The following is a 17,091-nucleotide window of genomic DNA, read 5'->3' on the forward strand; positions in this document are numbered from 1 at the left end:
ATGTGAAAAAATTACTATGAGACAATAAAAACAACAAGTAGACTAAATAGAAAACAAAGGACTGAAAATAGGACACGAAGGAGCAAAATGAACTTACACAAATCGTGGTGAATATAAGTACTGCAAAAAAGGCCAACAGTTTGCACAAAATATCCTATAACTCTTTCTCAATTTGTTCATGAGATTGATAGACACATTTTTGGGGATTTGATGGAAATTCTGAAAATAAAAATGCTTCAATATATAAACAAATAAAAGAAAAAAAAATGTGTTTTTGCTACTAGTATTGATATAATAGACTATTTAACAGGAAACATGTCAGAGACTATAACACCGGTTAATCATGTTTGCGGAATGTTTTTTTACTTATATGAGTTCATTGTCTATTTGTGTTGTTTAGACTTTTACAAATGGAAACTTGGAGTCTAAAAATATCGAAAACGGTATGTAGGATTTTCATACTGCATTACATACCATTTGGTGGGATTCGGCTATTATCTGCTTTTTAGTCGGGTTGTTGTCTCTTTGACATATTCCATTCTCAATTTATTTATGTCAACCTTCAGTTTAATCTGTCTTTCGTCGTAAGAAAAATAATAATAATAAACTTGCAAAGACCAATTGGAAAGAAAATGATAATCTATGTGACTTATTAAAAGACCTGCAGCTTGGAAAACGGAATGGTATGGGTCGATTATCTTTTTTATAATTTCATATTATTTTGGTGTACAGTTATATAATTTAGTTATTATACAGGAAATATTTTTATCCTAGGATAACTGGTTGTGATTACAATAAATAATATATTTACAAATACCACACATGTAAGTCCAAATGACATAAAGTACGACCTTCAGCAGTGATCAAAACCCACATTGCAAAGGCTATTAAAGGCCCCAAAATGGAAGATGTAAAAAATTCAAACGAGAAAAATAACGGCTTTATTTATGTACAAAACAATAAACAAACAAATATGATACACAGCAACAAACTATTTGTTCTGAATTGCAGTCTAATAGCTGTAGTCAGAATTTGTTGAGCATAAATATGTTAGCGGGGCCCAACCTTCCTCTTAAACATGGGACATTTGGACAACAACAACAAAAAAAAAAAAAACACACATGAATAAACTGTACAAAAAAAAACCGACAACCGCTGAAATATAAGATACCGCCATGAGAGAGGCCCATATGGAATGACGCAGGATTAAACATGTTTGCATGCGCTGAACCATTCCCATTTCTGGGAAAGTTGTGTAACAGTACAATATAAAAACAAATAGTGCATCATGTTGATAGTACTGTAAATTTAGAAATAAAGGCGTATATTTATTATTGCGAATAATGCAAGTTGGAGACTATCGTAATAACAGGAACTTATGTTTTAATAGAGGATACATACATCGGTATTCAGATTTTTCTAAAAATCGAAATTATTAATCTCTAAGTTTTGTCCTTCTCTCCATTATCGCAATGATAAATATAAGCCCTGATTATACAGTAAATATGTAGGAATCAACTCTATGGTGGGTTCCAAATCTATGGCAGACGCCTTATCTATAACAAAGGTGACGTCCAGGGATGAAAATTTCAGATACTGAATTGTCGGCTCTCCCTTGACACCATTTGCGAGTACGGTCCTTCCGAAATGGACGATACATAGCTATGTTAAGAGAGAGATATATCTCTTGCACGTTAAAGATACCTTTGTAGATTTCAAACAAGACCAGGCTAATGCCATTACAAGACATCACTCGCACCCGCAAAGTGACAAGGAATTAATATAAGTTGCAAAACTTATATCCCAATCCACTATAAATAAATCTGATTAAACTAAAGGTGACGTCACGTCATGTCATTTCATATGGAAGATGTTTTACGATCCTTATTTATGGCAAGTTTTGTAATTTCCTAATCTATGGCGATTTTTGTTGTTTCAAAATCAATGAATTGCAAATGATGTGCAGATGGAACAAATTACAGTACATATACGACCAAGGACTTGTACTACACAAGCGGAAATGAACAACAACGGGATCATGTTTATCAACATTTGTGAAATAAACACTCCATAATGGTCAACTAACTCGTGATGGAAACAAAAATATTTCGGAAATGATGAATTCATTTACCTTCATGTTTAACCAACAAGTAAGTCCATTATCATCCAAGCCAGTTGTTTTAATAAAGTAAAAAAGGGGGGAAAATCGGACAGTTTGAATATTCACAATGTTCAAATAATATTTACTTCATCGTTGATACACCTTTCTTGTTTGATGACGAATTAAATCGATGTAATTTTTCTTTTTTATTATAACTTTTTCTAAAATATCCGGTACTGAGCCTTTATTTGTCACAGGCTGCGGTCGGTACAGCACATTGTGTCCTTCTTCCAGATAATAGGTCACATCTTCCTTAAACCATCCGCAAATTGTTGTCGAGGGAATAGCTTAATCTGGAACGGTGTTCAAATCTATGGGTTCCGCCATCGTTAGCGGCGGTGACGACGATCTAACATGACGTTATTCAATTGTGACGTTATATATGTTACTCTCTCCCCCGTAAAATTCTATAATCTTAAGATGTGCCATAGACCAGGAGAAAACAAAAAACTGCCATAGATTTGATTTGTTTGATATTTTTAACGTCACATTTGCCATAGATTAGGAATTTGCCATCTTCTTACATCCAGGTATAAAACAAAAGGGTTCTGACAAATATCACCACATAAATGCTTAATTGTTGAATGGTGTACCACGTTAAGATTAAACTGCCAATTTCCATTGACTGTGATTCTATAAAATATCAGACTGTGCATAAACATGTTGGACTGTCTAGATCAATTGAATAACAAATATGACACAGAAAGAAAAAAAAACACCAATTTACTGTGAAACAAAAATAACACTTTAAATACATACTTAAGATATCGGTAGAAAAATCTGGCAAAAGACAAGTGCAGTGCACATATAACATTAAGGACACTTGTCTACAATAAAGAAAAAAGAAATTTCCAGACAGGGAAGAATATTGATTTATTCATTTTATTTTTGCTGTATGTCATATACATGTGTAACTGAATTGTTTTGTCTGTGATACTTTAATAGCTCGTTGAGAAAATGTAAGAGCTTGTCATTAGGTTCAAACACTTTATTTATCATAAAAAATCAAGATAACTTCCGAATGATCATTTATTTAAATTTGGAACCATGTACTTTTGCGTAACAAACATTTCAATGCTACATAATTTCAGTCTTTTAACAGTGAATTCTCTACATACTTAAAATATCAGTTTGAAATCTAGCAAAAGAACAGTGCAGTGCATATAATACATTAAGGATAATTATCTACAATACGGGATGAAAATATCAGTGGTGATTTTTTAACCTCAAGTTGCAAAAATAGTTTTTGTTTGTTTTTGCTGTATTTCATATACTGTGAAAGCATTTATTCGTTGGGTACCAATTTTCGTGGTTTTCGTGGATGACTTTATCCACGAATTCAAGTGTCCAACAATATAAAACAACCATTGCCCTAATCAAGACTTTGAAAGATCTCAATCGATAGGTTTGGCTACTGATATGATCTAAAGAATATATTGAATAATACCAAATATGAAAATACTTAAATATCAGTCACAGAACTACAACTGCATGCAGGATTATACCCATTTAATCTAATAACCTAGACTGTACAACGTTTGATCTTTTAATTTCTCATAAAAATATTTTTGATCGATGAAAGACAGATTTCCGGTATTGATATGCTAGTATCACGGTGGGTATGGTTGTCCTGCGAGAGAACGTTCTGTGCTGGTGATTTGGTCCTGTCAGGTGCTGGTGGGTCCTGCTTCTGTGCTGGTGGGTTTGTTTACATTGTATCAGAACGGCAATAAAACGACTGTTTTGTTGCTTAATTTTTCTCTGATGCGTCATAAGTATCATGCAAAGTATATTAAAACAATATTATATTCCAAAAGTCGTGCAAGTTCGTTAAACGGAATTGTCCTGACGATGTGCTGGTGATAAGAAAAACGGTCCTGGTTCTGTGCTCCTATGTCCTGGTTCTGTGCCTTTATATTTTAGTTAAAAGTGGCATATATTCAAGATCATTGATGCTGTACTGTTATTGACTAATTAACTGTTGTCTGCTTTCTTGAAATTGACATTTTTGTGAATCTGTTTACTGTTATAATGAGAGAAAAAATACCCCTATTTTTTTTTTAAATTAACTGTAATCTTATTTATTGGCCTGTTAATGGAACCCTTCTTGTCCCCTTTTAAGATAAGAAAATATGTTTACGATTTTCGGGATTACGATCACCAAAATGCGTTGTAATTTATACAAATTGAATACTTATATGAAGTAGATGATGTGGTATGTTTGTTGTCAATGGACAAATTTCCATAAGAAACCAAAGGAAGTATGTGTTAACAACCATACGTCATCGTACGACCTTCAACAATAACCCATAAAATAAAAATGTCAAAGGTTTTGCAGAAAAATGGAGAGCAAAAATATAGAACAAAGGACTTTCTGAGCGTTTGAATCATATGTCTTTAGCAGCTTAAAACACATTTGTTTGTGAACAGTTGTTGCAGACTGTAAGAATGACAATAGTATTGCGGGTTTGTTTGTTTGGAATTATTTTTTTTTGAGGGGGGGGGGGGGTGATGGGGGATAAGTTAGAGCGAGGTTACAGTGAAAGTTTTAAGCTTGGAATAGTTTCTCGTAAGACTTAAAAGTTGTATTTTAAAAGAAAAATGTATCTTATAGCTATTAAGAATCACTTGTTGTATCTGTATGATTTTTTCAACATATTTTTTTTGTCTGAACGGTTATCAGGTATTTTTTTTCGAAAGTTCGATAGAGCACAGTTAAAAAAAAATCACTATTTTAGGAAAGGGCAGACTAGAATATGTCAGAGAATGAAGACGAGATAACCTTTGTACAGAGATTTTTGTTATGTTTAGCATAGGATTAACACAAGGGTACATTATCCTTAAAGATCTATTTAAAAGTATTTGAAACTACCGTTTGCTTTGTTAATTGTGCCTTCAATTTCAAAAATTAAAATATCTCGTAGCTTCATACTACTTTTATAAATATATGCAAAGCAAACCATTGATCAAATTGCTTGCTATGATTTTTTGGATGTTTGTAAACGACAGGTAAGTAGTCTATATATATACTAGAATTTGTTTGGACAATAAACATTAACTTCAATCCTGTCAGTTTGTATTTGTCCAATCAAATCCCAGTATGTATTGAAACTCCGCCTACCTATTGTTTGAAAACATCCAAGCAAACATAGCAAGCAATTCAATCAAAGTTTTTTTTTTTTGCATGCTTTTATAGAAGAGCTGTACTATATAATGTAAAGAAGCGTTTAAGTCTTTCGCCAAAAAAATACTATCAATTTCTGTTTGTCCTATGTAAACTTCCGTACCATTTCCTTCCATTCATGATCATTAAATTGAACTGTAAAATATTTCTTGGTACCTTCTTAATTCCTTTATAAGTCTTATGTAAACATAATTATGACAATAACTGTTGTGAGCACAAGATTCACTGCACACTTTTAAAGTTCTGCTTCATCAAACATTAAAATGTGAACTTAAGTTTTGAGACTATTTTAATCGACACGATTGGAATTTTTGTATATGAGAACATGGTTTATCTATTAGTTGAAAATGCGGCTTTGAACTTTGAACTAGCTTTCAGTACCTGCGAGCATTCGTTGTTCAATAATGTGTGTCTTTGTGTTATTATTTTATGTGATAAATTGTTGTGTTGGTACACCACTGTAACAATGAAGGAGAAAATGAGGAGGGTTGGTTGGGTGGAAGTGGGGAGGGGGTATGCGGAGCGCTAACAAACATGTCTATGCGGCATGGGCTTTGATCATTGTTGAAGCATCAATGTAAGGGGCATTTAATATCTTAATAAAACTATTCTTATTTTAGATACTATATATTGTTATCTGATATTGGACGAAAGATGTTGCCCTTTTATGTAATTATGTAATACAAGTTACGATCATTTGAAAACACATATTAAACAGCCAAATGGATGCACAAGAGCTAAACTAGGAGTCATAGATCCTATTGACAACAATTATCTGCCCAATTTTATTTATTTTGTAACATTTGTTTCAAATATGACCAACTTCTTATCCAAAATCACCAGCACCGTATCAGGACCCACCAGCACAGTATCAGGACATGAATAAATTGAGAAAATGCTAAATTTTAATAAATTGCAATGTTTTTCACAAAATATTTTTGTCGTGTGGATTGCAGTATAAAACGCGGACGCTATGAGCATTTTTGTTTTATTTTTTCAGTTCTAGATTTTCTGAAAATGAGCATTTTTGTGTTACGCTTACTGAAACAGTTTAGAGGGTCAACTTTTTAATGGTTTACATATTAACCCATAAGAAACGAAATTGAAAAATTTCAACTGTTTTCTTCCATTTTTTATGAGTGAAAACGTCAAAAATCATCATTTTCGTCTTTGTTTACATTTTTTCATTGATCACCAGCACCCGTCAGGACCGAATCACCAGAACAGAACGCTCTCTCGCAGGACAACCATACCCACCGTGAGTATGATAAAGTGTTTATTTTATACCCTAATAATTCTCATACATATAGGAAATAATAATTTCATGCTGGGCATGATTTTGATAAGAATTATTTGACATTTCAAGATACGTTTATAGCATTTGTTTATGTTACTGTCTCCTTTAGGTAATATGTTTATGACCTAATTAACACCTTTGATGGTCTTTATTCTGTTGATCACTGGTTAATTAGTGTTATCACTACGATTTACACAGGTCAATGTTTACTTTTCAATTTTCTTCAATCCAGACTATTTATAATCTTCATTTTTAAAGGCTTTAGTTTTTAAATTTAAAATTAAAAAAAAAAACAACACTAAAATCCACGAATTTAAAAACCCACGAACATGTAAATATTGCTCAAACCATGAAAATTGATACCCACAAATTAAAGTACTTTCACCAGTATATGTGTTTTGTAAATTATTTGTACATAAAACTGATAAATAACTTGTTGAGAAAATGGTAGACCTTAATATTAGATTCAAACACTTTATTTATCCTGAAAAATCTAGATAACTTCCGAATGATAATTTGTTGTACATTATTACTGTAAATAAAAATGCGAAAATAGATTTGTATTTTAACAGTGAATTCTTTACAAGTATAATTTAAAAAAAGTATATAGCATACCCAGGTGCAAGAAACTTCATATAATCTAAAGGTAGAAAACAAGGAAAAACTTAAGATTATATTTCACATGGCCATAAAAGTGCGAGGTTTGGCATGCCACAAAACCAGGTTCAACCCACCATTTTTTCCTTTAAAAATGCCCTGTACCAAGTCAGGAATATGGCCATTGTCATATTATAGTTCGTTTCTGTGTGTATTACATTATAACGTTGTGTCGTTTGTTTTCTCTTATTTTTGAGTGTAAATTCACATTGCGATAAGACGTGTCACGGTACTTGTCTATCCCAAATTCATGTATTTGGTTTTGATGTTATATATATATGTTATATTTGTTATTCTCGTGGGATTTTGTCTATGTGTGTTACATTTTAGTGTTATGTCGTTGTTCTCCTCTTATATTTAATGCGTTTCCCTCGGTTTTAGTTTGTTACCCCGATTTTGTTTTTTGTCCATGGATTTATGAGTTTTGAACAGCGGTATACTACTGTTGCCTTTATTTAAGACATTTGTTTGTATAATATGTATTAAAAATAATGGTGTATGTTTCAAGATCTTGAACAAAACAGACACAACTGTTTATGTGTCACAGCAGGCAGTACCGTATTCAAAAAAATTAACAATACAGAAAAGATAAGCATAGGACGACCCGCTAATTCGTGAAACATTCTGTATCGTAAGAGAAAGAAAAAATGAGATTGAAAAAAAAGTTACACATATTTACCAATTAGTCAAATAAATAGACTTTTTACAAACGATTGACTAGAGAATGAAATGTTGATTGACAGTAGTCAATATTCAAATAATCCTTATTTCACACATGTAGGTACATGTCCACCAATTTGGTCTCGGAGGTACTTCCCATCCAAAATCAATGCCTCTGTTAATACGTATCCATCCTAGGCCGATAGGTTCACTTGGAATCCAATTGAAGAAGGTCATAGGTGTACCATCGTAGAATGTCCATGCATTGCTTACATCAATTGTATTTGTTCCTTGTATACAAATACCAGTGGGATGGACACTGGCAATATTTGCTGAAAAACAAAAGTGTCTGTTAAAAATATTTGGTTTAATGCATTGCTCATAACAAATGGACATCGTTCATCATAGAAATGTTTGGTAAGAACCCATAATTTTTTCATAAAATGTCCTGTACCAAGTCAGGAAAAGGGCAATTGTTATCTTATAGTTCGTTTCTGTGTGTGTTGAATTGTTTTTTGTTTTTTGTTGTTGTGCTAAAGTGTTTCTGTTGTTTCGTTGTTTTCATCTTATATTTAATGTGTTTCCCTCAGTTTAAGTTTGTAACCCGGATCTGTTTGTTTCTTAATCGATTGATGACTTTCGAAAAGAGGTATACTACTGTTGCCTTTATTGAAGTTAGAATTAATAACAATATATGTGATTGAGCTAAGCTACTTCCTGACTGTAGATTGTATTGTGTTAAAGAGGGGCGAAAGATACCAGAGACACATTTAAAATCATAGATTGAAAATAAACTGACAGCGCCATGGCTAAAAAAGAAAAACACAAACAGACAAATAATAGTACACATGACACAACATAGAAAATTTAGAACTTAAACTTGTCAATGATAAAGTTATAAAAAGTCAAGAGAGAACATTTTCCAGCCACAATTTCAATGGCTAATATCTCGAAAACAAGCACATTGACCTATATATTATTTTGCTTTTTTTATTCCATTATTATTTACCTTTCAATATAAACTAGTGTTTTGAAAAGCTTATTATTTTGATAGTGAGAAGCGAACTCCTGTAATGTCTTCATCATTAAAGATTTAATTTTTTAAACAAGTTAAGTGTTCGGTGTGTCCATTTTTGTTTCGATCTTATTACAATATAAAAGAGTGCCGTTATTTTTCTGTTCTCAATATTAAAGGTGAATAAAGTGAAAAAACGACGACACAAACGTTACGTTATGGTGACGCCATGCTCATAATTTGTTATAGTTCATGATTTTCTTTAAATACCCTACAAATTAAATTATTTGTACAATATGAACCGTAATGACATATAGTTCCTAAAATATTTTATGTGCACAAAATTAAAGAACTTCAAGTTTAAAAGGGATAATTTATTTCAAGTCGAATCATTTGAAACTCTTATATCACTTTGATTTTTAGTTTTAGTTAAACAAGTTTTCAATCCATTCACAATTTTAGAAACACGTAAAAGTATTTGACATTTAGTGTGGTGAATATCACATTTGCTTTGGATGAATACACTGTTTTATTCGAAATGAAACTCGTATAAAAAAAATTACAAATATGATTCCAATATTGAATAAATGGCCTTGTTTAGAACAAATAGAGTGTTCCGTATAAACATTCTTTAAACAATTAAAATCATGTACACATAACATATTCATTTTGTCATGATTGAAACCATATAGAAGCATACAAAAAATATAAATACGTCTTGTTTATGTCTGACATCGGGAGTATACATATGACGTCACCGTGATTAGATTTCAAAGACGATGCAACAGTTTCGCGGACTTTTTCATTTATTGCATTTTAAGCCATGATATTTATTAAATGGAATTTATTTTAATTTGTGGCTTTAAAATGGAGATAACTGTGTTGTATTGAAATCTTGGCTTTCGTAAAACTTGATTTTACTTTCGCAAATATTATTTTACTTAGCGACACGTAATTTGCGACAGTAAAATCTACGTTTTATGAAGGCCAAGATTAAAATACAATAGGATTATCTGCTAAGTACAGGGACACATATAGTTTTCTTTTTAATTTTAAAAAAAAAATGGCATCAACCCAGTGGTGTAAATAGTTATTATTTTATTCCTACCTGTTTCTTCCCGAAGTATTAGAATAAAATTAATTTTGGTATCTTTTGTCTCTCTTTAACTTATTTTTTTGATAGTTTTGGTCTTTAACTTTTTATATTTTGCATAACAACTCGTCACTAATGTAACAGTTTATCAAATTGACAAAAACATAAATAAGTATTGATAAATATAAGCCACAAAAATAAATAAATCAACTTCTATCCACTAATGGCATGGTAATAACATTTTGGAATTTTTGAGTCCTCAATGCTCTTCAACTTTATACTTCTTTGGCTTTATCAATATGTTGATCTTAGCGTCACTGGTGAGCTTTATTTAAAATTTACAGCGTACCATTTTTTTAACGTTGATGTTGCTGCGCATTGTCAGAGACTTTCTTCTTTATTTTTGGAAAAATTCAGAAATTTTTTTGTGTTCTTTTGATTTTTCCGGAGAAAATTTTTTTTTTTTATTTTTTTAAATTTTTGTCATAAATCTTTTTTTTTCAGTATTATTATTTTATTTTTTCGATTTTTTTTTCTCTTTATTTTGGTCAAAATTGTATTTTTAAAAAATTTTGGCAAAATTTTATTTATCCCGGGGTGAACCAGGGTAGGGTGTTATTTACACCGGGGTAATTAACCAATCAGATTGCAGTATTTTTGCTGCATGAGAAATAAGGTTTTTTGACCATCAATGCGTGAATTTTTCGCTCTATTCTACAATGTGATACGACATAATTACATTCCAATTAGCCGTAATTTATGTCAATGGTGACTAGCAAGTAGGAGAATTTCTACTTCGGAGAATTTATAGTTTTACACTTTTTTATAATAAGTCAATTTACATTAAACTAGTAATAAAAAGTAAAAACAATACAGCACAACGTACATTGTGATATTATGACTGTAGTCATGTTTGATTAAGTTTGGCGATTAAGATAAAAGGGTCAATTTAAATGCAAGAAATGTAAACACACTATTTTTTGATAACCTAATGTTAAACATTATGCATTATGATTATAGTTAAGCAGACAAATTTGCACATTAAAAAATTTAATTTCAACAAAGCAATAATAGTGATTATATAATGAGTAGGTAAGTAGGTCAAATGATATATGATTTTATTGAACTTCACCGAATGCGGGATTGACTCACTGACTTGAAGACCCATTGGTTGCCTTGGGGTGTTTTCTGCTCATTGATTGGTGTCCTGTGGACATAAACCTTGTTTCTATATATTCTCTCGTCTAGTTCCTTGTTCAATCATCACTTGGAAAAGGATTTTATTATAAATCACAAATTCAAATAAAATGGAGAATGGAAATGAGGAACGTGTGAAAGAGACAACAACCCGACCAAAGAGCAGACAACTCTTTTTGCTCTATCAAGACTTCTTATTTCAAATTATCAGCACCACTTAGATTGTCTATGATCAATTAATAGTTATCAAAGGTACCAGGATTATAATTTAGTACGCCAGACGCGCGTTTCGTCTACATATGACTCATCAGTGGCGCTCATATCAAAATATTTATAACCCAAACAAATACAAAGTTAAAGAGCATTGAGGATCCAAAATTCCAAAAAGTTGTGCCAAATACGGCTAAGGTAATCTATGCCTGGGATAAAAAATCCTTAGTTTTTCAAAAAATTCACAGTTTTGTAAACAGGAAATTTATAAAAATGACCACATAATTGATATTCATGTCAACACCGAAGTACTGACTACTGGGCTGGTGATACCCTCGGGGACGAAACGTCCACCAGCAGAGGCATCGACCCAGTGGTGTAAATAGTTATTATTTTATTCCTACCTGTTTCTTCCCGAAGTATTAGAATAAAATTAATTTTGGTATCTTTTGCCTCTCTTTAACTTATTTTTTTGATAGTTTTGGTCTTTAACTTTTTATATTTTGCATAACAACTCGTCACTAATGTAACAGTTTATCAAATTGACAAAAACATAAATAAGTATTGATAAATATAAGCCACAAAAATAAATAAATCAACTTCTATCCACTAATGGCATGGTAATAACATTTTGGAATTTTTGAGTCCTCAATGCTCTTCAACTTTATACTTCTTTGGCTTTATCAATATTTTGATCTTAGCGTCACTGATGAGCTTTATTTAAAAAAACGATAAGCCTGGTACCTTTGATAACTATTTATACTGCAACTAGTTGTGTTTATTTCCTAAATATAGTAACATAGCTATATTTTGTATAATGTCGATCACACCATGGAACACATTCTCCACAATCAGGGGCTCATTAAGGAATGAAAACAATTTACCGGTAAACCTCTACCTTTTTAGCCCACTTAAGGCCAAGTGTGTGCTGTTCTCATCACTTGGCGTCCGTCGTCCGTCGTCGTCGTCGTCGTTAACATTTTACATTTTGAACTTCTTCTAGAGAACCACTGAATGGAATGAAACCAATCATGAAATGAATGTTCCTTATGAGGTGCTGACCAAGTGTTGTTACTTTGTGGCCGATCCATCACCCAAGATGGCCGCCAGCGGGGGACGTAGTTTAACATAGGACCCTATGGGAAATGCATACAAATGACTTCATTTAGAGAACCACTGAATGGAATGAAACTAAACATAGCATGAATGTTCCTTATGAGGTGCTGACCAAGTGTTGTTTCTTTTGTAGCCAATCCATCATCCAAGATGGCTGCCAGCGGGGGACTTAGTTTAACATAGGAACCTACGGGAAATGCATACAAATGACTTGTTTTAGAGAACCACTGAATGGAATGAAACCAAACATAGCATGAATGTTCCTTATGAGGTGTTGACCGAGTGTTGTTACTTTGTAGCCGATTCATCATCATTCAAGATGGCCGCCAGCGGGGGACTTAGTGTAACATAGGACCCTATAGGAAATGCATACAAGAGGGACGAAAGATACCAAAGGGACAGTCAAACTCATAAATCTAAAACAAACTGACAACGCCATGGTTAAAAATGAAAAAGACAAACAAACAACAGCACACACGACACAACATAGAAAACTAAAGAATAAACAACACGAACCCCATACAAATGACTTCTTTTAGAGAACCACTGAATGGAATGAAACCTATGGGAAATACATACACAAGTCTTCTTCTAGAGAACCACTAAATTGAATGAAACCAAACATAGCATGAATGTTCCTTTCCTTTATGAGGTGCTGGCCAAGTGTTGTTACTTTGTAGCCAAATTTGATATTTTTTTATTTGATTTCAAAAATCCAAATAGAGTCAGGTGAGCGATACAGGCTCTTGAGAGCCTCTAGTTACTATTCACATTACCTATAGATCATAGTTTAAAAAGCCGTTTTTGAGTTGTTTTTTTTAAACATGTAAAATCGTTGTTATTCATTAACAGTTCCGGAAAAGAAGAAAAAAAGACAATGGTGAATAATAAAAAAATCTGCATTAATTAATGACAGTCATTTATTTTATTTTCAAACAGAGTTTGAATCAAAGGTGCTGACTACTTTACCTGATACCATTTCGACATAGCTCTGTTTTTCTTCAGAATCAATGCGGAAGAGCTCTTGATTAGAATAATTGCAGGCTCCTAAAAAATCCAATTTATTCGCAGACATCGGTGGGTTGAAATTATAGCAAATCTGTAGTTGTCTGTAGTAGAAAAAACTGTTTGGGCACAGACCATATTCTGAAACAATGATTACAGAATTACATCTAAAAATTATCTTCTGGTTCTATCGATGTAATGACATTAAACAATTTACCGGCAAACATCTGCCTTTTTTACTATTCATATTACCTATAGTTCATAGTTTAAAAAGCAGTTGTCTGTTGTAGAAAAAAATATTGTGTGGGCACATACCATATTCTGAAACAATGATTATAGAATTACATCTAAAAATTATCATTTTCGGTCGCACTTTTGTTAACATCAACTGGTATGTAATTTTCCACAGAAACTTCATTTACTGCTTAAATTGTCCCACCTTAACTATGAAGTTTAGTTAAAAATGTTATCATTGAATGGAAAGATCATATGCACTTAATTTTTTACTCTCAAATTATTGAAAGGGCGATGCGGCATATTTCAACATTTATTTGGCCCTATAAACATTTTTTGATTCGAGCGTCACTGATGAATCTTTGGGAAACGAAACGCGCGTCTGGCATACATATAAAATTTTAATCCTGGTATCTATGATGATTTTATTTGCACACATATTAAATTTAAATAACTAAGACTTGATCTATTGCTGCTTACCTATCCAAAGTTCTTTTTGACAGTTTTTACAAACCCTCGATATTTGATTTTAGATTGATATTTTAGTGTCTACTATTTCATTTAATAAATCCCCCGTAAACATTTCCAGGTAAATATTCTACAAAACGTTCGTATTTCGTCAGTATCTTCACAGTGATAAGCCGTATTGCTGTAATTGTTTTATTTGTTTATACGGGACTTATTGTTTGAATTGTCTCTTTGATATTTGATCTCCCTTTTTAAAATAATAATATGTAATAGATGTGAAAAGCTTGTGGTAACATACACGACCATCTTTAGTAAAATCATGTTAGATGAAGTCTTTATTAGATACTTTTAGGGTATAAAGAAACATACAATTGTAGACATAAAGTCATTAAACATTGTTAAAAGTCTTTGCAGAAGAAAACTTGATTCAGGATTGAAGGCCCATTGGTGTCCTTTGGCTGTTTTCTGCTCTTTGGTAAGCCTGTTGCCTCTTTGAAACATTCCCCAATTCCATTTTCAATTTTATTGCTTGCATTTGTTAAAGTTAAAGATAGAAATATATTTGAACAATTTAACGTTTGATGTAACACGTCTTCTGATTGATTGAAATATTTTTGTATATCAGCTCATAGACATTATTCTGTTATTTAACAGAGACGTCAACGGTTTTTTTTCATGATTTTCTCTTTTCGAAATAACCTAACTAAATGTTGTGCACACTTTCAAATTACTCGGTACGCGCGTTATTCAGGGTAGACCATATTCTATGTTTTTTTCATAAAAAAATATTACAGTTTTTCCTGAAATGAAATAGCAACTGCAATCACGTATACCGTTTGATGAGCTATTATGATGTATATTCTGCATTTGCTTGAACTTAGAGTGACTACAACAATATGTTCAACTTCTTCATGTTCTTGCTTTCCAAAAACTTAAGCCGTATATCTTTATCATTCTCCTTTTTACCTCATATACATATTTATATTTATTATATCAGTTTCCATCTTTCATTTCTTTCAATCATGGCCTTAGCTTATTGGTGCTACAATTGTCATCACTCTACAGTTCCAACCTCTACTTTTGTACTAGCAGCGTGTTTGTCTTTCTTTTATTTTCTAGTCTTAATTAAACATTTTAATTCAGTTTAACATTTTTGTAGCTCGCGTATGATATGACTTCATCATATGTTAAGTTAACCAAAATATCCAAAAAGACATCCTCGAAATTCGAATTAATTGAGGGAAAATTCTTTTTAAATATTCGCGTTCGCTTATTTGTTCTAACATAGCATAACTGATTGAAAAAAAAAACAAAAACAAAAAACAACGAAAAAAATTAATTGAAAAAGGAGATAATTATAATAGCTTACCATCTTTTGTCAAATACGACCTCCATCCTTCACCTGTCTTCGTTGCAGTGTATGTAAACGGATCCGAATGTAAAATACATATCTGCGTTATCCTATTGTGGAATATTCTCAAACATCGCTGTTCTTTGCCGCATCGTGCAACGCAGTCTAAAAGTGATCCAACAGTTTGGATGCTAACAGCATTTACATCCTGGTATTTGTCATCAAAAGAATTTTGATAGATTCCAGAAAGCTGTCTGAATGTAGTATAGCTTTCTATGATACCGCAGAGTAGAATCATATACAGACTTTCACAGATCATAGCTACTCATTTCTGTATATCTTTGCCAGAGCTTACATAAAATCATCTATCCATCGATTTCAAGTCGGTTTTTAAATTGGTAGATATTTATTTTGTTTGATACAAAACAATCAGTTAAATTGAACCATCGATACTTAACACTCTACGATATAACAGTTACGATACTTCCACGTTTCCAGTCTGAAATATCTACTACATACTAATGAGCAACTCTTGTAAAATACATTTTAATGTTATATCAATATTGAAATTGTCACCTGCAATCATTTCATTATTTACTCTTGTTGTTCACTAAGATTAGCATTTATGATAACAAGCCTGGTACCTTTGATAACTAATTAAACATGCAAGTTTAATATTAATGCAACAAAAAGGTATATGAGTACCGAGTGACGCAAACGTAGTTTATCGATGTTCAAATTAATTAAAAAGACAGAACCAGGAAATCAACAAAAAATGTGGGGTTTCATAAATCCCAAAAGAGGAAACCAGCTGCGTTGAAAGAATAACCAGGTAATTTTCACAATCGGGAATAGGACCATGAAAATTTAAAGATAAAATGAGTCATTGTTGAAGGCCGTACGGTGACCTATAGTTGTTAATGTCTGTGTCATTTTGGTCTTTTTTGGATAGTTGTCTCATTGGCAATCATACCACATCTTCTTTTTTATAACCATGTGTATAAATATTTTGTGCTGGAAAAACATGTTGCTATTGAGTTGAGACATAGACATATTGTAATGATTAACCCATACTCGACGGATATATTGTACAATACATATATATAGAGTAGACTTCAGTTATTTTTTTTCATTATTTTTTTTGAGTAGGGAGCACACTCATGTGAATGAAGTCAATATAGTTTGTACAAACGTAACGTATCAATTGAGTTTAAACATGTTAAAAACACACAATATAGATGTTTAAAATCAACTTTGTTAACAAACCGGTCAAATATCAAATATAGTTTGTTCCAAAAGTAGTACAACACAATGTAAAAGTATTACTGGTAAAGCGCAGGTGGGATTTTTTTTTAAATTTTCATTTATTGTCTAAAAGAAATGCACTATGAAATAAATGTGTACTCGGAACGTATTTTTCGAGTAATTTTTATCATTCAGACT

At 32.0% G+C, this 17,091-nt stretch overlaps 1 long non-coding RNA gene across 1 annotated transcript; it reads right to left on the reverse strand.

Annotated features, from left to right (window-relative positions):
- Window positions 1–5,691: 5,691 nt before the first annotated feature.
- LOC143055446 (uncharacterized) lies at window positions 5,692–16,143 on the reverse strand. The gene is made up of 3 exons (XR_012972034.1): window positions 15,667–16,143; window positions 13,560–13,736; window positions 5,692–8,291 (listed from the first exon to the last, which is right to left on the reverse strand). It is a non-coding gene; the product is annotated as an uncharacterized LOC143055446 (long non-coding RNA).
- Between the last annotated feature and the right edge of the window lie 948 nt (window positions 16,144–17,091).

Source organism: Mytilus galloprovincialis, chromosome 12 (genome assembly GCF_965363235.1).
Source record: "Mytilus galloprovincialis chromosome 12, xbMytGall1.hap1.1, whole genome shotgun sequence".
In the NCBI taxonomy this organism is placed as follows: domain Eukaryota; kingdom Metazoa; phylum Mollusca; class Bivalvia; order Mytilida; family Mytilidae; genus Mytilus; species Mytilus galloprovincialis.